This window comes from Sphaeramia orbicularis, chromosome 16, assembly GCF_902148855.1.
Source record: "Sphaeramia orbicularis chromosome 16, fSphaOr1.1, whole genome shotgun sequence".
Taxonomy (NCBI): domain Eukaryota; kingdom Metazoa; phylum Chordata; class Actinopteri; order Kurtiformes; family Apogonidae; genus Sphaeramia; species Sphaeramia orbicularis.
In genome coordinates this window covers 6,081,740-6,105,735 of record NC_043972.1, presented here as the reverse complement: position 1 = coordinate 6,105,735, position 23,996 = coordinate 6,081,740, and the positions used below count along the sequence as shown (strand labels likewise).

At 35.6% G+C, this 23,996-nt stretch overlaps 1 protein-coding gene across 1 annotated transcript in view; it reads right to left on the bottom strand.

The window, feature by feature from the left end:
• The window catches only part of ncalda (neurocalcin delta a), a 112,467-nt gene extending 97,406 nt beyond the window's left edge, over positions 1–15,061 (bottom strand). Inside the window, exons 1-2 of the mRNA XM_030157228.1 lie at positions 14,940–15,061; positions 8,346–8,461 (exon numbers count right to left, since the gene is read on the bottom strand). The gene's annotated coding sequence lies outside the window, so the exon portion shown is untranslated. The remainder of the gene's footprint in view (positions 1–8,345; positions 8,462–14,939) is intronic.
• Between the last annotated feature and the right edge of the window lie 8,935 nt (positions 15,062–23,996).

The following is a 23,996-nucleotide window of genomic DNA, read 5'->3' as shown; positions in this document are numbered from 1 at the left end:
AGACTGAAGAAGAAAACTTGATGATACTGTAATACAGATGTGTGTAAATAATGAGCTTTATACTTAATTCAGTGACTGATACAGTCTGTGGATACATAGCATTGATTTGTTGGTGGTTTTGGTAGAACTATGTGTGTTCTGGTAGCAGACTGCCCCCTGCTGGTGAGAGTTTGGAATATACTACATTGAGCTGTTCTGTTTTCAGTGATGTAAGAAGATTAACTGAAATAACAGCAGAATTACCTAAGTACATCACATGATCCTCCCCTGATGTTGCTCTAGTTTGAGGATGATATTAAGAGACTTAAGAAAGCCTGGAGAAATCTAAATAATACTGCTAGTAGTGGGAGAAGAGGATGTCTGCTTTAGTAAACAGAGCAGAGGTGTCTTCTATTTCAGTAAATGTACTCCTACAACACTGTGAAAATACTTCAGTACATCTGTACAGTACAGTAAAGGCTTGCGAGTATTTAAGTAGTCATTATGCAGTAAAATGGTCCCAGTTGACTGTATTTTCCTGCCAATCCAAAAGGCTTTTTAAGTGTTAATGTGGTTTATGGGGTGGAAGAATTTTCCTCAACTCATGGATGAACAGTTAATCCTTCATTTTATTACAAACTGCAAAGATGTGTGGTTTTCACTGGACAGTAAGGAGGTGTCCTTCAAATATGGAGTTAAAAGTACATTATTGACTTCTGAGATGTATTGGAGAAGAGGCATTAAGTCAAATAAAATGGAAACACTCAAGTCAAGTACAAATGCCTCTAATTTGTACTTAAGTAGAGTACTTGAGTGAAAGTACTTGGACATAGTCTGTCACTGGATGAAATGGAAATATCACAGAGAAAATGGAGTGCAGGACAGAGCAGCTACTGTTAGCTCTACACTCTAATGCAGTAGTATCTTTACTCCTGTAGGGTGGATACTGTAGTTCTGAATGTTTCTGGCATTTCTTAAGATTTTTACTGGTGTTCTAAATGCATGAATACAGACATTACCCAGCTAACTGAGGTATGATTCTCATCAGGTTCTAATTTCATCACATGGAGGAACTGAAACCTTGACAGACCTGCCGTGGACACTCACAGTTGCTAAGATATGACTGTAGAGCTGCGAGCAGATGAAACTGACGTTCTTTACATGATTTACAGCTTGTCAGGAGTGAGGAGTTAATAATAAATACGACAGTAAGACTTTAAACCTTTTTCTTGTATTAAAAGCAGCTCTGTAAATAGGGAAGGTCTTTCAGGTATCTGAACAGGCTAAATTTAATTTTATGTTGTTGAATACGTCTTAATCTTGGCAGCAGTGATTATGTTTGTGTCGATTGTTTTAAACAGCGAAACTGATCCAGACTATGCAGCCATTTCATTACAATGCTTTCTGTCAGGACACACTTGCCATTGGACGGATCATGTGTTAGTATAAAACCTTTTTGCAGTGCTGTGGTTTGCATTATGCTTTCACATAATGGCCTGAGAGTAAACCCTGCACTTCTGTACATGTAGGCTGTTGTTAGAGCATCAAGTTCTTTTATAGATATCCAACATATTCCTTAATAAAGCAGTGTTTTTAATCTTTTTTACAATGTATTAAACGTGAAATGCCATTATTACCTAAAGTATGTGCTAGCAGTTCTCTGTTCATGTTGTCTGCCCCGTCTATTACTAATACATCTCACGTTTTATTCATTTATCTACTTTTGCAAGTAGGTTTTTATCAACATTCTCCCCTGCTACAAATATTCTTTGGTAAAAAGCTATTTTTACTGTACATTCCTGCAAATATGAGGTAGATTTGTGTAGTGCCAAAGGTCAGGCTCAGACCAATCAACCTGACAAGTGTAGGTGAAATCTGATCTGGGACCAGTGCTCAGTGTTCAGACTGTGTGTTAATGTGAGAGGTTTAGGGTTCCTTAACCCTCCTGAACTGCTCGTAGACTCATCAGGTTCTTAATTTTCACACACATTTAAAATCTACGCCAGTACTTTCCATTCAGGACCATGTTAACCAGTGTCAGAGATGGTGTTGCCAAGCAACAAGTGCATCCCGTAGTGAGTGATGCACCATTAGTTCCAAATCTTGTACTATGTGAATGTTTGAGATTAGAGAAAAGAATATCTGTGAAGTTTCTCTGTGTGATTGAGTTAAAAATTCATAATTCCTTTGAAACACAGCACAAAAGAATACTCCTTTAAGTAAATTACAAGTTACTTTAGACCAGGGGTATCAAACAGATTTTAGTTCAGGGGCCACGTACAGCCTAATACGATCTCAAATGGGTCTGACCAGTAAAATAATAACATACAAACTGATAAATAATGTCAACTAAATTTTTACCCCATGTTTTAGGGTGAAAAAAGTTAAATTACATTATGAAAATCTACAATCATCTACAAACTATCCTTTAAAACATGTGAACAAGAATTCTTAAGAAACATGAGTGCAATTTTAATAATATTATGCCTCAGCTTATCACAGTGGATCTATAAATACACAAAACATATAGCAACAGGCAGAATATTGTTAAAATTACACTTTCTTTTTTAAAGACATTTCAGGTTGTTCAAATTTACTCATGTTATTCACATTTTTTGTGAAGGATAGTTTAGAAATGTAAAGATTTTCTTGTAAATTGACTTTTTATACTAAAACAAAGACAAAAAACTGGAGTTGTCATTATTTACAGGCTAGTATGACAATATTTTACTAGTCTGACCCACTCGAGACTGAATTGGTCCATATGGTAATTTTTACATTTCACAAATTCATCCTATGGGACAGACTGGACCCATTATTGGCTGGTTTTGCCCATGGGCTGTTTGGTTGACACACCAGAATGAAATAAATAAATAAATTAATAATAATATATTAAAGTTATATTTGTTGCACCGTTAAGGAGTAAAGGTGCAATAGATCATCAATGGGGGGTTAAACCAGGGCTCAGAGCAGGGTCTCATCTGCTGGAGATCTTGGTTCAATTTTTCACTGGCCAAACACACACTGTGGGAAACAGTTTTTCCATTTGTCCGTCACTTTTCCCATGATGGGTAGTCCAAATTGTTAGCATTCCCAAGGACACAACTATGACAGTTAACTGAACCCCCACTCCCAGTAAGAATGTTGGCGAGTCCAGTTACAGTCAAGCACATTTTTTTAGGGTTATTTCAACCCTAACACACAACTAATAAACACTAGAACAAGGCACCCTCTGTACGCTGCAACCCTTCTCCTGGACCCACCCCTGTCCCAGTACCCTTACGCACTCCACTGCTTTTACCCTCAAACTCCCCCGGTTCCCCTTGACCCTCTGCCCCTTCCCTTAAAATATCCATCTCACTTTCATGCACTAAAATATCTTTTCTCACCAGATGCAAATGCTGTCATGGTGTAGTGTTGTTAGAAACTGAACATACACTTTCACCTTCAGTGGCTTCATCCCCTCTGCCCAAATGAAAAGACTCAATCTTAAGATTAGACAATATGATGGGCGGCTATGGCTCAGGAGGTAGCGCAGGTTGTTCAATAACTGAAAGGTCGGTGGTTCAAATCCTGCTCTGTCCTAGTCAGGTGTCCTTGAGCAAGACACTTCACCTGCCTTGCCTCCGGTGTCACTCACACTAGTTTGATTTGGATTGGCAAGAACACTTCTAAATGTAGCTCATCACCAAAATATGGATCAAAAATATAAAATGCTTTAGGTGCCTTGAAAACTGCTATAGAAATGCAATCTATTATTATATCCCGCTACTATAAAAAAAGGGAAGCATGCTAGATAATGTTGTCTGTGTCAATACCGATCAATCAAATTTTACATAGTGTCAGATCATAACAAAAGTAATCTCACGACACTTTACATTTACAGCTGGTCTAAACCAGACTCTTAAGCCAATTTACTAGTAGGTGGTGATGACGCACTTAAACGTTTGATATTACCTACTATAAAACAATAAAAGGAAGAAAAAGAGGTGTCTTTAAGCTACTGCAGAAACATAGAAGCATAATATGCAAGGCTGACTCTGGAGGTGACCCACTCCCGCTGCAGTCATATTTTCATATGATTATACACAAACGAGAACATAATAATGAATGCTGCATCCCAATTCTGCAATTACATCCTCATAAAACCCATAAATTGTACACAGTGGACTTTTAGGACTGAATTTTTCTAGATGTCACCATAGACGGAAGGAACAGAACACACAATTGTTCGCCAGTTACACAAAAACAGAATGAGTTGTATAACTTTATAACGGAGAGCTGAAGTCTCACCCTTTCTGCCGTGCCTCATGGGACGGAAAAAATATGAATGGTGAGAGACAAATAACTTTTTTGATCACATATGACGTTACACATATGACGTTCGAGTCACAGAAGTCATGGTTTATGGTAAATATAGTAAAGAAACATCTAGTGTCTTTGCTATATTTACATCTATTAATTTATGGCATTTATTCATTATATACATTGTATTCTTTATTGTATTAAGTATATTATTTTATAGTGTTCAGTATATTATTTTATAGTATTTAAAAGCCTGACCAGGGACAAAGACTGCAAATTGGCTGAAGCTGGATGTCTTCCATGTATTGCATTTTTCCTTTGGTGGTAATACTGTATGTATCATCCCTGTTCAACAAACATTAATTGAATAAATAAACAGTTTTATGTTTAACAGCTGAATGGATTGAACCTCTTGTTACATGTGATACACAGCGCCAAGATGGCCACTACCTCAGCACATTTTACCTGAATCTTCCAAAGCAAAATGAAAAAGTATTAAATGCAGAAACATTTCCAGACTGAACAGTTTGTGGACAGAGACAGTTATGATGATGTAACCTCCAAAACTATCAGGTGTTTTAGTCTTTATATTAATGGATTTTCATAATCTGATACTTCAGCACTCACAACAAACCCTGACTTCATTCGTTGTAAAAACTAGAAGCACTCGGAGAGCGCAGACCTTCGCCAAGGCTGATCAGTGGCCCCCCCTGTGGGCCCCCCCCACGCCAAGGAGGTTATGTTTTTGCCAGGGTTTGTTTGTTTGTCTGTCCGTTAGTGTGCAACATAACTCAAAAAGTTATGGACAGATTTTGAAGAAATTTTCAGGGTTTGTTGGAAATGGGCCCCCCCGTGGGCCCCCCCACCCCCGATCACTACCAAAATTTAATCATTTCTTCCTTATCCCATTTCCAACAAACCCTGAAAATTTCATCCAAATCTGTCCATAACTTTTTGAGTTATGTTGCACACTAACGGACAGACAAACAGACAAACAAACAAACAAACTAGAAGCACTCGGAGAGCGCAGACCTCCGCCAAGGCTGATCAGTGGCCCCCCCGGTGGGCCCCCCCACACCAAGGAGGTTGTGTTTTTGCCAGGGTTTGTTTGTTTGTTTGTCGGTCTGTCTGTTTGTCTGTCCGTTAGTGTGCAACATAACTCAAAAAGTTATGGACAGATTTTGATGAAATTTTGTGGTCTGCCCCCCCCCCCCCCCCCCCCCCCCCCCCGGGGGCCCCCCCCCCCCCCGATCACCACCAAAATTTAATCATTTCTTCCTTATCCCATTTCCAACAAACCCTGAAAATTTCATCAAAATCTGTCCATAACTTTTTGAGTTATGTTGCACACTAACGGACAGACAAACAGACAAACAAACAAACCCTGGCAAAAACATAACCTCCTTGGTGGAGGTAATGACCTTTGAAACTGACAAACATCATATATGTAAACGACAGGGGATCAAAAATGAACGTGTCTCTCCACTGACTGTAATATCATCTTTTTCTGAATTAAGTTCCCATGTTACACAACTGAAATAGGCAGGACTTCAGGTCTTTGTAGAGGATATGTGGTGCATCTTGAAACACAACATGCAACCACACAGACCCTGTAAGACGTATTTGCCGGAAGAATGGAAGAAAATTTCACCAGAAACGTGTAGTTAGTCCATATAGTCAATCCCTGATCATATTTTAAGTGCCGTGAAAAGAATTGATGACAAACTCCTAGATACTTTACTGTGCCAACTTTCTCAGATGCGTTGCAGGTTCATTTTAAGTAAATTTCCTCAGTTTTAAATCTGCATGTTCCACTTGCATCTCTTTCTCTTATTTGATGTTGTAAAGGCAGGACTGAGAACATGAAGAACCCAGGGCGTTACAGTCACATGGTGCAACATAAACTCTGAGCTCCTGTAGGGTTCCCCCATATCAGACACACCAAGACAAATAATACAACTAGGTTTCCATGATCTCCCACAAAGAAGAAAAATAAGCTGATGAAATACAGAATGTCAAGGTATGTCCTTCAGTTGATCCTTGGAGCTCGTGGGTATGGACAAATATCCCGGTATCCCACCCAGAGCTTGGCAGTCATTCCTGTACCTTCCCTCTGCGTGGCGTGGGTGTGGCTTAGTGGCCGAGATCAAACCGGATCATCAGCTGTCAACTTCATCTTCAAACAGATGCTCTGGTGACAGTCTGAACAACGGAAAATGACGTGCTGCCTTCAGAAACAGGCCCGGCTCTTGACACCCCCCCACCCTCACTCACATTGGTGAATGATACGCTGTATAGGTTTACTTTACGCCTGCTGTATGAAGGCATGTTAGCAGGTCTGGAATAATTAACAGTGACTCTGGAGCTCAGTATTAATTATGTTTCATTTGAATAAACCTGGCTCTGGTTGCATGTAGAGCAGGAAATGCAGACGTATGTGTATGTTAAAGATTTAACCAGAGTATACTTCTACTTCACATCTCTGAGGTAAATACTACACTTTTTAATCCACTGCAGCTTTAGTTACAGTTTTTCACCCTATTCCTGTCCAGCGAAAATCTCCAAATGTGCTGAATTTCAATGTTGAGCTGAAGGATGTGTTCTATTATTCTCTTCCTTCTTAAGCTCAATAAACTATTTAAAAACCCTCTTGAATTTAGTGGAAAATACATCGTGACAAAGCTGACAAAGACCTGTTTTTCTCAGCTCATAAGTACTGATAGAACTATAAATGTGGTGATCTTATAGAATATAACGTGTATGATCGGAATATACAGTAATTCAGAAGCAGATGCAGTAAATGCAACATAAACATTAACCCCTTTAGTCTTATCAGCCTGCCCGCAGGCCGAAAAAATTATATTAATATTCATCTACAATAAAAATATAATAAATCCGGGCAATGAATGTTTTTTCCAACTTTTGCTCAAAGTTTAGACCCTAATGTTAATAAAAGTACATCAAAAGTGTATTTTAGTGCAAACTTTAATGTTCAAACATGATTTTTAATCTTTGTAGGGTGAAATATACGCGATTAAAATATCCGACACGAACAATTAATTTATGCATATCATCGTCAATCCAGCCGAAAAAAAACAGGCGAGGATAAAAAATTCCAATTTCTCTTTTAGTTTGTTACAGTTTACTCAGGCATAGTAATAGATACAATATTTTAGACAATGGGAATAGATTCTGTGAGGTCTCTAAATGTCCATAGACACCAACAACATCCATATGAACCTTATTATTGTGAAGGAATTCTTCATTTACTTTGGGTATGTCTCTTTAGGCATTTTTCCCCTGAAAATATGGTCAGGGTTTAACAGGAGGAAAGGTAGACACTCAGACAGAATGAGCTGTAAACACAATTATATGACTCACTTGATACATCTGCAAAAATCTTTATAAGTCAAAATGGGTCAAATCACCTCTTTTTGAGCCTTCAACACCTCCATGATAATAGAGTCGTACTCCGAATATCATTTTAGTACGATTCCTTTCATTGATTTTGTATAAAATAAGTCAGTGCTACCGTCTCTAATGAGAGTTGTTTCTGTCTACGTATCCTTCTACCTGTCAGTCTGTTTCATTTTCCACTAAAGCTGTTTCATCACTCACTTAAGAACCACCAGAAACACATGACAACAGAGATTTCAGCTCATAAAACCACTGACAGATTAACTTGTTTGTCAGTTTGATCCCGAAATAACAAACACTGCAACACAGGCTGAAGAATTGCACTTATTGTTGGGGAACTTTGGTTTAAGATCACTTCAGGGCTTCAATTCACCATGGGAAAAGACTCTACAGCACTGAGAAAAAGTGGTAGAAATATTCTAGATACAGTGTGCAAAAAACCTCCAAAAAACCCAAACAAACCAAAACAAAAAAACCCAGCACAAAACTCAAACAAATCCCTTCACAGCTTCAGAAATCTGCATAGTTGTCTTTTGATTGTCATGGGGTAAAATTAGACTTTAATGCAGCGTAACATTAATATGAAAACATAAAAAATGACAATACAACTCAGACATGGGCCAGTAGGTGGCGTGGTCACTCACCAGGTGGGCAGTGGGCTGTGGTGATGCCCAGGTGAGTTAATCACAGCCTGGTCACTCCCTTTTCCAGGTAACTGACGGGTATTCTGTCCTTATCCGTCCACCTTAAAAGAGTCCACCTTAAAGAATAAAAAACATGTAAACCAACGTGTGGAGTGTGTGTTCATTGCTTCTTTATGCTCAGAGTGATGCATCTGGATAAATATTTGGATTGTTTTGTGAGATGAAATAAACTTACACATGTCATTAAATGCAATAAATCTACAATTATACTGACTATTTCACTGTCTCTGAAAGTCTTTTATTTTTATTTTTTTGTTTTATCTTGTTTTAATCTTGTGTCTTCTTTTTTACATCTACATTTTTATAGACTTATATTTTTACCTTTTTGTAACTTTTACATAATTTTAATCATGTTGCATCATTTTATGCTTGTTTTGATGCATATTTTACATTATTTTTGACTTGCTTTAATGCCATTTGAATCTTGTCGCTTTTAATTTTTTCATCTCCTTTTTTCATTTTTATCAGTGGAGGCTGGTCAATAGGGAATACTGTGATGTTACCTCACCTAAAATTACATGGTGAAAACATAAAAAAAGCTAGTTTAAAATAGTAATTTTAGCAAAAATGTCACTGAAGTACAAAGATAAGTTTAAGTCATTACAGTGTAACACATGTCCTTTGATTCATGTTGACATTTATTGATGTTTTTAAACCATATTTATTTAATTTCTATGTGAATATTTTCACCTCCTGGTCACCGGGTGATGATAAAATTACAAATATTATGTATGCGGCAAGGTTATTATCGTTAACGAAAACTAACGAAATGACGAAAACTAGAATTGTAAAAACATTTTCGTTAACTGAAATAAATAAAAACTATAGTTTAAAGAAAAAAATGATAACTACCTAAAACTGTATTGTGTCTTTACAAAACTAACTAAAATGTATAAAAATTATGAATAAAATTCCCTTCGTTTTCGTCTTTGTCAACGTCAGATTGATATAAAATTGATTTAATTCCCTCAAGCAATTTTAGCTGCTGGCACCATATGATATTTAACGGTCTGTCACTTCTTGTCACTTGTCGTTTAGAGACATCTTCTGGTCCCCACTCTACCTGGAAACACGGAGACTAAAGTTGGGAGAAAGCGGCAGAGTCCTGTCTGGGATTTATTTGAATTTGACGGTGAAGACGAGAAAAGATATAAAGAAACTAAAATTAAACTAAAACTAAGTATTTAGAAAATAACAAAAACTAATAAAAACTAGCAAACCTGCTCTAAAAACTAATTAAAACTAACTGAATTACAGAGAAAAAAAAAGTCAAAACTAAATAAAACTAAACTATAACGAAAAATCCAAAACTATTATAACTTTGGTACGCGGCTCTGAAAACAACAGGCTGTGTTCTCATTGGAGGATTAAATATTCACTTTGGAGCGCTGACATTTGGAGCCAATCAGAATTGTTTTCATTTTCTGTTCTTTTTATTTAGTTTTCTTACATTATATACAGTATGTCTTGTTGTTTCATATAATTTTTAAGTTATGTTAATCTTTTTACAACATTTTTGTGCTGTTATATCTTTTACATGATATTTCTCTTCAGTCTTTTTTGTCCTATTATTTGGTTTATAACTCATGCCTTTCTTCTACATTTCTCAGGTCAACATTCATAAACTTTTCCAGAGAACACTGTTTTTCTGTTTTCATTAAGAAAATCCATTCACATGTACTACTACTATAAATTTTCACCTGTCCATTGACGACCCGATAAATAAGCAAATAATAAATAAACACACATAATGTCAGAGATACACAACGCAATATAATGAGAGGATCTCAGCCACAAAATGTGCAGTATTGACTCTACCTGCCATGTTGGGCCATATTCAGTGCAATACATTTGAAAATCAAACTACAGGGTGTCCCATAAGCCTCCATACACAGGAAAAATAAATGTTTCTTGACATAAACCATTTTTATTTATATAATATGCTCTATATGACTGCCATTTTGTCGGGAACACATTTCAATGCGTGTCCTCCACTGCTGAAGAACTAAGAAGAAATGTAAAGAAATACATGTTAGAACCATAAATGTATGGAATGTATTATGTCTCCTAATAATAATAATAATAATAATAATAATAAACTTGATTTGTATAGCACCTTTCATACAGAAATTGTAGCCCAAAGTGCTTCACATTGATTGAAAAAATACAATATTAAAATACATTAAGATTTGATTATACATCAAGAAATAAAATGAAATTTGAGAGAAATACGATAAAATAAAAATAAAAATAAAAACAGTGCACATTAAAATATTTGATTATGCATAGAATTTTTGAAGTGCAAGAAATAAGATGAAATTTGAGAGAAATACAATAAAATAAAAATAAAAACAGTCCACATTAAAATATTTGATTATGCATAGAATTTTTGAAGTGCAAGAAATAAGATGAAATTTGAAATACAATAAAATAAAAAATAAAAACAGAAATACAATAAAATAAAATAAAAATAAAAACAGCGCACATTCCTGGTTCCTGAATTGTGACCCCATTTTTATCTCCTTTCAAAGGCTAATGAGAATAAAAATGTTTTTAATTTGGTTTTAAATATATTCAGTGAACTGGCTTCTCTAATGTCTTTTGGAATTGTATTCCATAACTTTGGTGCATAGTTAGTAAAGGCTGCGTCCCCCATTTTCTTTGTAAATTCTTTCTTTCTTTCTCCTATGTATGGAGACTTATGGGACACCCTGTAGTATAGTTTTTCTTTATTATCACAGATTCTATTATGTGCATTATTTATTCATGCATATTTATATATTTTTGTACTGACTATTTTATTTTTTATTCTGTCTACATGTGTTTTATCTGTGTTTTTTACTGAGACCAATGCATCGTCATTTCGTTTTTGCAGTACATCTATATTATTTAAATGACAAATAAAGAATCTGAATCAATAAAAACAGCTCTGTGACTCATTTTAGGGCCCGAGCCTAAGTTTGAGAAACACAGTTTAAAGAAATAAAAACAACACAGATGATTTCCCCCTTTTCCTGAATAATAACAGCTGGACCATTCTTTCATCCATCACTAAAACAAACTGTGCAGTGTGTTCATTTACAGAAAACCATGCTAAAGGGTTAACGCATGAGCCACTAATGAGTGGGTCAGTGGGTGGATGTATCAATAACTGGGGTGAAGACGGGTGAGATATGAATGGATCAGAGCCGCTGACCTGAGGCGACATCTGCTGAAACCGGAGATGACACACACGGGGTCAGAAGTATGACTGGTTAGGGTCAAAGGTCATATAATGGAGCTCAAATCACTGCCTCAGGTTATTTCCTCTGTTATACCGACTCTCTGCCAACTGTAACAGTACACCACACGCATTTTTCTGCACTATATCTGACACATCCTCATGAAAACAGGTATTCACCATGAGGCAACAAGTAAACACTGCTTAATAAATGATGAACAAACCAGGGATGGAGCTGATGCAACATATACAAGTATAAATACTGATGAAGGGAAGAAAAACAGTCAACTTCTGCATATTTTTCTGTCTTATTTGTGATGTTCAACAGGAAATACAGTTTGGTTAATTTATTTCAGAAAGGCATATTCCTTTTTTTTCTTTAAAGGTTCCTGTATTTTATTAGATTTTATGATTGGATATTTTATTTTCAAGTGAGTTTTTACACATATTTCCATTAAAAACTGGAATTTGGCAATCCACTGAAAAGTTTTGCAAAATTCTTCGTAAATGCCAACGTTACTTTCAACACAAAAATACATAAAATAGTTTCTACTTCAGTCATTCGTTACATAACCTTTGAATAAACACTAGTTCCGACACAAAAATGTATGTCTAAACCTTTAATTTAACTCAACAGATACATATCAACCACTTTCATCAGTGAAAAGATATCTGATATGCCAGTGTCTGCCTGATGTATCGGTGCACCCATATTTGATTCATTTATTTCTACAGAGACATTTCTTTATTATTTAACACGGACATAACAATAGCAGTGGAACATTTTTAAAGGTCTCTGCTGTTTCTTTTTTTTTTTAATTTCACTCATTTCCACGTATTTATTTTCTAAAGGGAGTTTTTTGAGGTTTTTTTTTTTTGTTGCACATACTTCGATTTAAAACTAGTTCCAATCATTCACAGCAAAGTATTTGTCCTTCAATCCTCTCATTCCTCTAAAGCTTATTGAAACTGATAACAATAATAGTTGTGTAACACACGACACTTTGTAACTATGACAGTAATTTGTTCCATGACATCATTATTATTCGGCTGAATTTAGTACAACCACAAGACTGACACTTCTTTAACTAGGTCCAAAACGTTGACTCCTTTATAATTGTTAAAAAGAAATAATTACTACGGTTGTGTCACCTAGGATGTGATATACATATGTGCATTAAATTTTTTTCTGAATGTATAGCCTACCTGATCAGTTGTTTTGGTCGATTCATCTGCACTGACTTTAATCTTTTTACATCTTTCGCTTGCTTTCTCTCTTTTAAAGAAAGTGCTAGCTGGGATGATACATACAGCTCAAAAGATACTCACCCACTTACATTATTTATGGTTAGTTTGATGTTCAACTGCACATATATTGATGAATTACTCTAATATTCAACAGTAAATGTAACTAATGTGTAAATAAATGAGTCTCAATCACATTATTAATATATATATATATATATTTTTTTATTATTTTTTTAAAATATTAATAATGTGATTGAGACTCATTTATTTACACATTAGTTACGCTGACCTCAGAATGGAGTTCAATTGTTACCCAGTTACTACCAAGGTAAGAGATAGTTAATATCAGACTTGCCTGAAGCATTTTAGTGTCAGTATTTTGTGCAGGAGGTTTGCAAAATATGGTAACCTGCTATACACTCATATCAGCCTTTAAAAAAATAAAAAATAAAAATTGTCACAATAAACCAGACTAAGAAAGCTTTGCATTGCATCTAAAAAAGTAAGCAAATGAACTTAACATATGCGTTTAATTGCAGGTGAAAGTACAATGTTCTGCACATGTTGCAGCAACAAAGACTATGTGGGAAGTGTCAAAAGGAAATATTAGACATAAGTAAACATAACTGAGACACACAAAGAAATCAGACAGGTGAGTTAAATTAAATATATGTAAACAGATGAACCCTTTCATGCATGAATTATGAGAACCTTAATGAATATTTTTATTCCTCTTTAGGCATGGAAAAAAACCAAACAAAAACCAAACTAAAAAACAGAACAACGTGATTGACATTTTTTTTATGAACCTATTTTTCACAGTTGCAAAAATGTCCACTCAGCTGGAGCCCATGTGTTTAAGTTTTGAAGCAAAGAAACATGTATTTACTGATATAAAGTGTGAAAACAATGAAATAAAAATATTTTTAATGCTGCTAACCTGATGTTTTCTCATATTTTAACATACTCTAATACTAGTTATTACTCACTTCATGGAGATGATACACAAAAAGAAAAAAAAAAAAGTAAAAAAAAAAAAACAAAACAAAACAAAAAAAAACAAAACAAAACAAAAAAAAGACCCTGTAAATTACAGTCTAATAACAATTAACGATTGATTTACACTCAAACATGTTACTGCAGATCAGGTTAATCCAGAACAGCAAAGTTACTGGAATGATATGAACTGCAGTGTATGGGGTGATGCACAAGCGTCCACTGTGTTGGCTGATATGGAACTAAAACAACAAAACCCATGAATATATAAGAGAACAGCTGTAGAAGAACTGTCCACTGGAGTGACCACTATGTATGAAAGGGTTAATTTCCTTTGATAAAGTGGTAAATCTCTGTAATCTGTGGTCCACTCCTTCCACATTTCCTCACTTCCTTAAAGTTATGACATTAGGCATACACTAGTATTGTCACTTTCTGTACAGTACTTCCTAATGCATAGTGGTTATGTCCAACAAATCAAATATAATCTGGATTATCTGTTCAGATCAGACTGTGTGTGGTCTAAAACATACCGTCATGATAGAAAATACCTGATAGAAGGTTAGAATTAAACCGGTCTGACTGTGGATTCCGAGATTAAATTACAGGAAATACTAATAAATCCAGGTTCCAGCTGCAGCAGTAGATTTATTACAGAGTTACAGCGGCATTTGCAAACGAGAAACAGAATGAGTGAAGTGTCATGTTCATATAAACACACAAACCTGAATTAGTTTAGAAAAATCCGGCGGAACCTGAAACCATCATTAAAACCAGTTCAGGAACAGTTAGCAAAACAAGCTAAACGGCTAAAGCTAGCGTTAACTTAGACACGACGCAATAAACGGAGCAAATAGAAGCAGAAAACACTTTGACTGGAGCTTTTTCAATCAGGAAGTTATTTTACCAACATGACATTAGCTGTAACTCTGGGTAAAAATGTGTTAAAAATGTCAACGTAAAACCGTTTTCCACACATTTACACCAAGCTAATGTGAGTCTCCGTCCAGGTTTTACAGGGAAAATGAATCATGAGGTGTTATGTGTGCTGTAAATTGTCAAAGACTCACCGTATCATGTGCAAAATGTGTTCCCAGAGGGGGTTTCTTCATTTGCCGGTGAGTCGGTCAGTGTGAACGGACACATGGAGCCCAACAAGTGTCAATGTGTAAACACAGCAGGCAAAGATCGACTCTAGAGAGGATGTGTTACACCTGAAGGAAACACACAGGTTCAACTTCCGGTCTGTAAAGTTGTAACGCTGACAGCTACTGTACCTGCAGACACCTGAAATATAGGATTTAGTTCATAACAGTACGAAATTACCCAATTATACGTCATTAAGCTAAGTAGTGATGTGACGTTCACGAACGAATCGAATCCTTTGAACGGCTCTTTGAAATGAACGATGGGAACCAAGTCTTTGTAAAGAGCCGTTTATTTATTTATTTATAGGGATGTCTGATATTGGCTTTTTTGCCAAAAACCGATATGCCGATATTGTCCAACGCTTAATTTCCGATTCCGATATCTACCGATACCGCTGCCGATATATGTGGGATATTAAACTAATTTTAGGTAACATTACATGTCTCCTGTCATGGAATTAACAGATCATGCCTAATTTTATTGTGATGTCCCATTGGATGCATTCTCAAATGCAACAAGGCTTTCAAAATGTAAACACTGTCTGTGCAAAGAATACATACTTCAACTTAAGTTGTGGAAAAAATGCCCTTTTTTTTTTTTCCTCTCCCTCCCTCCATGAGTCTATTACAGTGTGGCAACTCTGCTGTACAATTTTGAAAACTGCACATTTCTTTCAGCTACAAACAATGCTTCATTTACGCGTCAGTAAATGCTGGCGAAATCAAGGCATTATTTTATCGGTTTTAATGATAGGCAAAATAAACTGATAACGATATTCACCCATATTACATTTTTATGCCAATATCGGGCCAATAATACCGGTGAGCCGATATTATCGGACATCCCTATTTATTTATTTATTTATTTATTTATTGGATTAATAACAGTGATTAATCACTGTTGTGTTTTGTGCAATTTTTTCCGTATGTTTACACACATTTATTGTTCTTGTTCTGAGGGAAAATGTACTACAGTTGTTAAGGTATTTAAATAATTGCAATGATAAATCACTTTTGTGTTTTGTACATTTTTTCTGTATGTTTACCAACATACTGTTCTTATTCTGAGAATTGCACTATAGTTCAGGTATTTAAGTAATTGCAGTGATTAATCACTGTTGTGTTTTGTGCAATTTTTCCCGTATGTTTACACACATTTATTGTTCTTGTTTTGAGGAGAATAAAATGTTATTTCATGTTTTATTTTCTTCTTCATTTTTAGGCTACAGACTAGTCCACATAATGTACTGTGATGTTTTTTTGTCAAATTCCATCATTTGCCTAATGTCACCTCTTATGCCATGGATTTATTCCACACATTTGAATTAACTATTCTTTTTTACGGTAAGATAATATCTACTGCCGCGCCAATTAAACACCTTTAAAATATATTGTCAATCATCACATGTAGCCTATGTAGTCATTAAAACATTGGTGTTTCAAAATAATGCAAAAAACATAAAAGAGCCAGTCTTTTGAACGGCTCTTTTCAGTGAATGGCTCCTGATTGAAGGACTGCCTTCAAAGAGCCAAAAGTCCCATCACTAAAGCTATGTGTTTTTGCTTCCAGTTTTGGTATCATTAAAAACATTAGAGTGAGTCATCTGTCTTTTTCGCCCAGCTGAACCACTATGGCTGTTTTTAAGTTTCTGGCACCATCTGGTGGACATTTAGAAAAACTACAGCTTTAGTTAATTTCATAGAATGAATATGATCTGCACCAGGGCTCTCAAACTCATTTTCTTTCAGGGGCCACATTCAGTCCAGTTTGGTCTCCAGTGGGCCGGACCAGTAAAATAATAACATAATAACCTATAAATAATGACAACTCCAAATTTTTGTCTGTTTTAGTGCAAAAAACCCCCATTAAATTATGAAAATACTTACTGTTATAAACTATGCAAACAAAAAAAATGTGAATAACCTGAAAAAACTGAAATTTCTAAGAAAAATAAGTGCAATTTTAACAATATTAAGCCTCAACTTATTATTTCTACATGTGCATTAGGGAACAGAACTACAAAGACACTAAACACTTTTGTTAATTGTTAAAATTGTGCTTGATTTTCTTTGGACATTTCAGGTTGTTTATATTTGTTCAGGTTATTCCCATTTTATTGTTCCAGGATAGTTTATAAATGTAAATATTTTCATAATTTAATGTTATTTTTTGCACTAAAACAAAGACAAATATTGGAAATCGTCATTATTTATAGGCATAATGTAATTTTTTTTCACATCAAACCGAGAAGAAAATATGAAGTCATTTTTTGTACAGTCATATTGGTCTGTATGTGGAACCTAAACTAAAATGAGTTCCACAGCCTTGACTGTGGAATTTTTGCTCTTCACAAATTCATCCCACAGGCCAGATTGAAATCTTTTGCTGGCTGCATTTGGTCCCCGGGCCGCATGTTTGAGACCCCTGATCTACACTGTTGCCATTGAAGTTGGAACAATCTATGCTCGAATGAGACACTGTGTGGTCTAAAACACACCTTCATGATAGAAAAAACATGACAAAACACTTGAATTTAACCAGTCTGACAGTAAATAATGAGATAAAATCATAGACAGACCGCTACTGTACATGCCAACACCTGAAATATATAAATTAGTTCATGACAATACATAAAAACCCATGTATATCTCAATACACCAGGGTAAGCTATGTGTTTTTGCTTTCAGTTTTGGTATCATTAAAAAATATCAGAGTGAATGATCTTTTTCACCTAGTAGATTCTGGCACCACCTGGTGGACATTTAGAAGAACTACAGCTTTAGTTGATTTCACTGAATGAATGTGAGCTACACTTCTGCCCATAAAGTTGGAATCAAATATTTTTACCTGTTCTCATGAAATAATTGACAATGTGTTATTCTTGATGGATGAAATATAACTGGGACTGGGCATTGTTGCACCTGGTTAAAGGTTATTAAATAGGAATAGAAAAGAGAAATGTGTCTGAAATAAAAATTATTCCAACTTTATCAGCAACAGTATCTATTTAGCTAAGAGACAGAATATACTGCTCACATCCTACACTATCACTGTGGCCAAAACTAATTTTTTTTTTTTTTTAAATTTTGAGCCACAGATCTTTTTGGAACATATATCCGGTTGTCTTTCATAGTGGGGCTGTGCCATATATGTGCTGATAATACCTAGTTTAAATATGGATATATGAATATATTATTACTATATTACGATAGAGGACAATATAGAATATTATGTATTATATATGTATATGTGTTGTTGTTTGTTTTGTTTCGAAGTTTTTATTAATATCTGGAAGGATAAGTTGTAAATGGGTATTATTATATTAGCGTATATAGGAAAAAGGATGTATGATATTGTTATACTACTATTATTATTGTTATTGTTGTTGTTACTATTATTATTATTATTATTATCATTATTATTATGATATTCATGCAAAATAATCATTATATAGTGATAATAAGGAATAGTAATTGGGGGTAGGAGTATATAAGTTTTTACTTCTTCCTACTCCTTTTTGAGCATGTATAATTCAATTTCCTTTGTTTTCTTCATCTTATTATTATTATTATTATTATTATTATTATTATTATTATTATTATTTATGTATTTATTTTTGTGGTTTGTTTGCTTATCAATCATTTATGTACCAGTACTTATATTTTACTGGTTGATTTTTGTTTTTATTTTATTGTCTACATGTTCGAAATATAGATTTCATTCATTCATAAAACATTGTTTAAAATGCATAAATGAACAATTATGACTGCACTTTAGGATTTGCACAACTCATGTATGAAAAAAAAACCCATCATATATACATCATACCATGTACTTTTTTACACAAAACATGAAAAATAAAAGCTATTAAGAATTTTATTGAAACTGAAAAAGCAAAAATAATCTGAAGCTTTTGGTTTTATTACACAGTCATTTCTAAATTCACAAACAGTGCCTGTATCTGTTGATTTAACACATATATGACATAATTACACACTAATACAGACTTTTAATAATCTTAAATTTGAGTAACTTTGGAAATACTACAACTACCTGATATTTTCTAGAGGTATTTAATGTTTAAATGGGTAAAATATGACTTGGGCAATAAAATACTACTGCTTCTGCATCTACAAAATATTTGTGTTATTCTACAAACAACTGGTGACACTTCTGCCAGATTCCAAACTTATCTTATCTTAGGATGTATGTGGTGAAACATCCTCCTATCACACTAGAGGCAACAGAAAAAGACATTTAGATTATTATTATTATTTTTTTTAATAAACCACGTCTATAATACAGTTCTTCTAATATACATTAACAGTGCACAGGAGAGTATAATGTGTCACCAACAGCAAAAAATAAAATAACAATGAATCTGACAATCAATGATTAAAATATAAATTAAAAATAAGTAAGAAAAAGGGGGTGGAAACAGTTGGTGAATCAATGTGGGGTCTGGCTAAATTCTGTTTCTGTAATCAAGTATAATCAAGTGTGATTAAAGAGAATAAGAAGGAAATTAGTGATGAGGACGTGATATTCGGGTTTCTTAATATATCCAGTCCTGGTTTGGTCGAAGGTGTTTCATAAAAATAAGTCGTATTCAGTAAAACTCATACAATCTTCTCTAAATCTAAATGTGTGTCCATACCAGTTTATGTTTGACAAAAACAACAAATACACCAGTTACTGTACACATCAGGCCACCAGGTGGTGATAAAGTTCTGTGCATTTTATTTCCATGTTTGGCAAGTTCAGGTCTCAGGGATTCTTTCATCCACACTCTCACTTATTTATTTTTCCATTTGCATTTCATTCCACTCAGAAAACACAGTCATTCTCTGTATAAGTGTATTTTCTTGCACAGATTTCAGATATTTTACATCTTCGTTTGGATCAGATGAAGCTGAAACATCCTTGGTGTCTCCACGTCATTGACCCTGCGTCACCTCTGGCTTTGTTTTAATGAAAATACTCAGCGTCATCATTAATCCTCTGCACTTTTTAAAACATTAACCACACCGGACTGCATCACATATGTATTTGTCACCATTTTGACACAGTGTGATTTTTTTTTTTCCCCCTTTCTCCCCTCACCCATGCGTCAGTCAGATCTGTCCATAAATCTACTCTCACTTTAATGAGCAGAGAGGTAATCAACAAGAAGTGATGCCAGGCGTAGTAATAAATTCTACAGGAATACTAATTGGGGTTTTGAAGGGTCAGAGGACTGTGCCTGTACCATAAAACACCCCGTTCTCATCTTAAGGACTAATGTTTATTATGAATTCACTTAGATTCAGTCTATTGTTTGCGTTTTTCCCCTATTTTTTTGCACAAATCTGATGTAAACTTCAATATTTTTGCAATTATAGGCGGTTGGGATTTACATAAATGCTAAATATGAGTGTGAAATGTTGTCTTTTCAAGCTGATTTGCTTTAAAAACTGATCTTATTGCACATACAGCAGCCGGAACAACCAGTTATCACGCAACATATCTATGCCGCTTCTTATTGCGTGGCTTAATTGAAACATTGTCTCTGGAGCATATCTCTGTAAGACGTGGGTGTGGTAGAAGGAAAAAGAAAAAAGACAAATCTATTGTCCGGCACCGAGACAAATCCAGTTTTTGTTCTGCAGATTCCTAATTGCTGTTAATCACAATTAACTGTCCAATAAAATAGATAGAATTACTGGACAATTAAGGGCCAAATGTCCATTCTTTGCCCCAAACAAAACCCAAAAGAATGAAGACGAAGGATTCTATAATAAGAAAAGCCTGGTGATCAGAGGGAAAACGCAGAAATGGCCTATAAACAAAACAATGTGTCCAGAGGGGAGGATTACATTTATCAGGGCTGCAGAGCTGCCATGCAGACAGAGACGGGATCAGAGAAGGATAACTCACAGAAAGCAGGCTTAAGCAGAAAAGCAATCTGAATAATAAAAGAGTAAATGTATAAAACAGGAACAAAAAAAAGAAAAAAAAAAAAAAAGTTTTTAATTATTTCGGTTGCATTTTGGAACATGAAATTGCTAATTATGTCAACAATGATTCCGTAAAATTGTTATCTCCAGAAAAGATTTGCTCATGCCTTTTACGCCGTGCAGCATTTTTAAATGAATTAATTAGGCGATCACAGTAATTACTGTTTATATTGTTGTTAATGAGCCCAAAGGCAAGCGAGCTGCACTCATCCAAATTACACTCATGAGGCACGGAGCCAAGAAAAGGTCCAAACCAGAGCGCTGCATGTTAAATATCCCCAGGTTTACTGGTTAAGAGATAACCACCAAGACACCAACAGAGTTACACTTTAACCTTTCATTTCCTTCTGATTACACGTCATAATTACCTTCAAGAATCCTACTTTTCACAGCTCAAAGTCCAACACGTCCCCGTTCTGGTCTACCTGCTTTAATATGCATATAAAGCAGGGACGTCAGATCCCAATCACCCTGTCATTCTGCTCATTTCATTTTTCATTTTGTCAGTCATCTTTCAGATTTTACTCCCCCCGTCTATCAAATTGGTCTGACATTTACTGGCTGCATCTTGGCCCTGTTGTATTTCATCACACGCCGCACCTATCACCAACACAATAGCTGAGCGTTATAATGGAAAGGTCTTATTGTAAATATGATAATTTCATCAGGTTCTGTAATCAGGATGGTGAGAGAGTGACACACGGAGTCGGAAGGATATCGGCCCTTTTGTTTTTTTTTTTTTTTATTACTGAAATGTCAAAACGGAGCGACAGAATTAGAGACAAGAGCAGACAACTTTGTCCTGCAGACTTCGACTTCATTCTTTCCCATTAAGCATCATTCTTTACACTACTTTTATGTAGTAGTGATGTTCCAAACTCTCACCAGCAGGAGGCGGTCAGGTACCAGCTCACACCTAGTTCTACCAAAACCACCAAAGAATCAACACTACGGCCCAATCCCATTTCACCCCTTTCCCCTACCCCTTGCAAAGGGTAGGGGGTGAAACATTCCCCTTTGAAATGAAACAAACCTTCGACACCTGTTCCGTCATCAGCAGTCATCGATGCCGCTATAAACAGATGCCACAACTTTGTTTCAGAAAGAATTCCCCATGCCGTCAGCAGCTGGAACCGCCTCTGTTGCATGGGCTTTGGTCATCTTTTTACTACGATCAACCGCAAACTGCAGAAATGTACATGTCTATAACACACTGAAACAGCATTAAACAGTCGATCAAATGATTAAGTTGTTCACAAAGAAAATAAACATTTGCGTGTTTCTTTCATCACACTGCTGCACTTTTTTAGCTGTGTTTACCTCCATCTGTCTGATGATTCAAACACAACTGTGGGAGATTTGTTATGTTTTATGTTTATGTTAAGTTATATTTGTTTGATCGCTGTTGTTGTTCATTTTGTCTTATTGTTTACTTTATTGTGTATTCATTTTGTGTCACCTTCAAGGATGTATGTATGTATTTATTTTTTTACTTTTCTGGCATGTCAGTATAGGTGTGTATGTATGTATGTGTATGTGAAGATGGTAAGTGAGGTTAACTGATAGAAGGGACTTGATTTTTCATATATCATGTTGATAGGAAGCTAAAGGATAGACTGTTGTGTGGAGAAGGGGTGGGATTAAATAAATTACACTTCCTCCCACTCCTTTTTGAATATGCAAATTAAGTCATACTTTGTTTTCATGTATAAGTTTTTGTTTGTTTTCTTATAATCTGTTCATTTATAAAGACTAAGTAAGATTATTTTTTTTTGTTGCATATTCAAACTAAACTAAACAAGAAAAGCACTCGGAGAGCGCAGACCTCCGCCAAGGCACATCATTTCTTCCTTGTGCCAGTATTAACATTTCCTGAAAATTTCATGAAAATCCGTCCATAACTTTTTGAGTTATCCTGCTGACAAACAAACATGCACGCAAACACACAAAGCAAAGTGATCACAATACCTCCTGGTGGAGGTAAAGATTTCTCATACCCCTCCATTTATAGTGTGGTCCTGAAAAATTTCCATTTCAAGGGCCAAACAGCCCTCCCCCTTAGCCCTTCCCTTCTGACTCATCCAGAATTGGAACACCCCTACCCCTTCATGTGAACGCATAAAATAGAGGGAGAGGGGCCAAGGGGGGAACTAAGATTGGGCCTACGTATCCACAGACTGTACCACTCACTGAAAAATGCATACAGTACATTGCTTGCACACATCTGTATTATGGTATCACCACATTTTTTGGATCAATATCGCGGGGGTCACTGGAGCCTATCCCAGCTACTTACATCTCCCAAAATATTGGTCTTATCAACTTGCCATTTTTGCTAGTGTCTTCCTTGGCCGTGAATGCATTGTTCCTGTTTTTAACTTCATTTCCCATCATGCAAGGCTGCTTCCTGTCCCTCCCCCTGGCAACTGCTTAGCAATGTGAATTAAATCAGTCCCTCCTGACTTTAAAAAAAGGAATTTTGAAGAAAAAAATTCAATGTGAAGATGGGACTGTTCCTCAACTGTAGGTACCAAACTGACCAGTTGAAAATGTCTCAATTTCTCAGAACTGCGCAGATACACAGACAGACAGACAGACGCTCTGAGACCTTCCAGTATTATGGTATAGATTTTACTGGTCTGACCCACTTGAGATCAGATTGGTCTGTATGTGGAACTGTTTGACACCCCTGATCTGGGACAAAGGACAGCAGCAAACCTTCACCACGAGAAGCATCTCAGCTAAAACAAAAAAACACACACAAACGTATGAATAATTGACAGTCAGTAGCTGTGGTTTAATTGTCTGTCGACCATCCAGTCGATTAATTGACGTCTGGCCCAACGGCGTTCTGCAGACGTCTGTGTGTGTGTGTGTGTGTACATATGACGGTAGGTGTGTATGTGATTTACTGTTGCATGTGTGAGTGAAGGAGGAAGAGAAAAAAACAGACAAACATGAGGGGAAGATGTTGCACCTGTG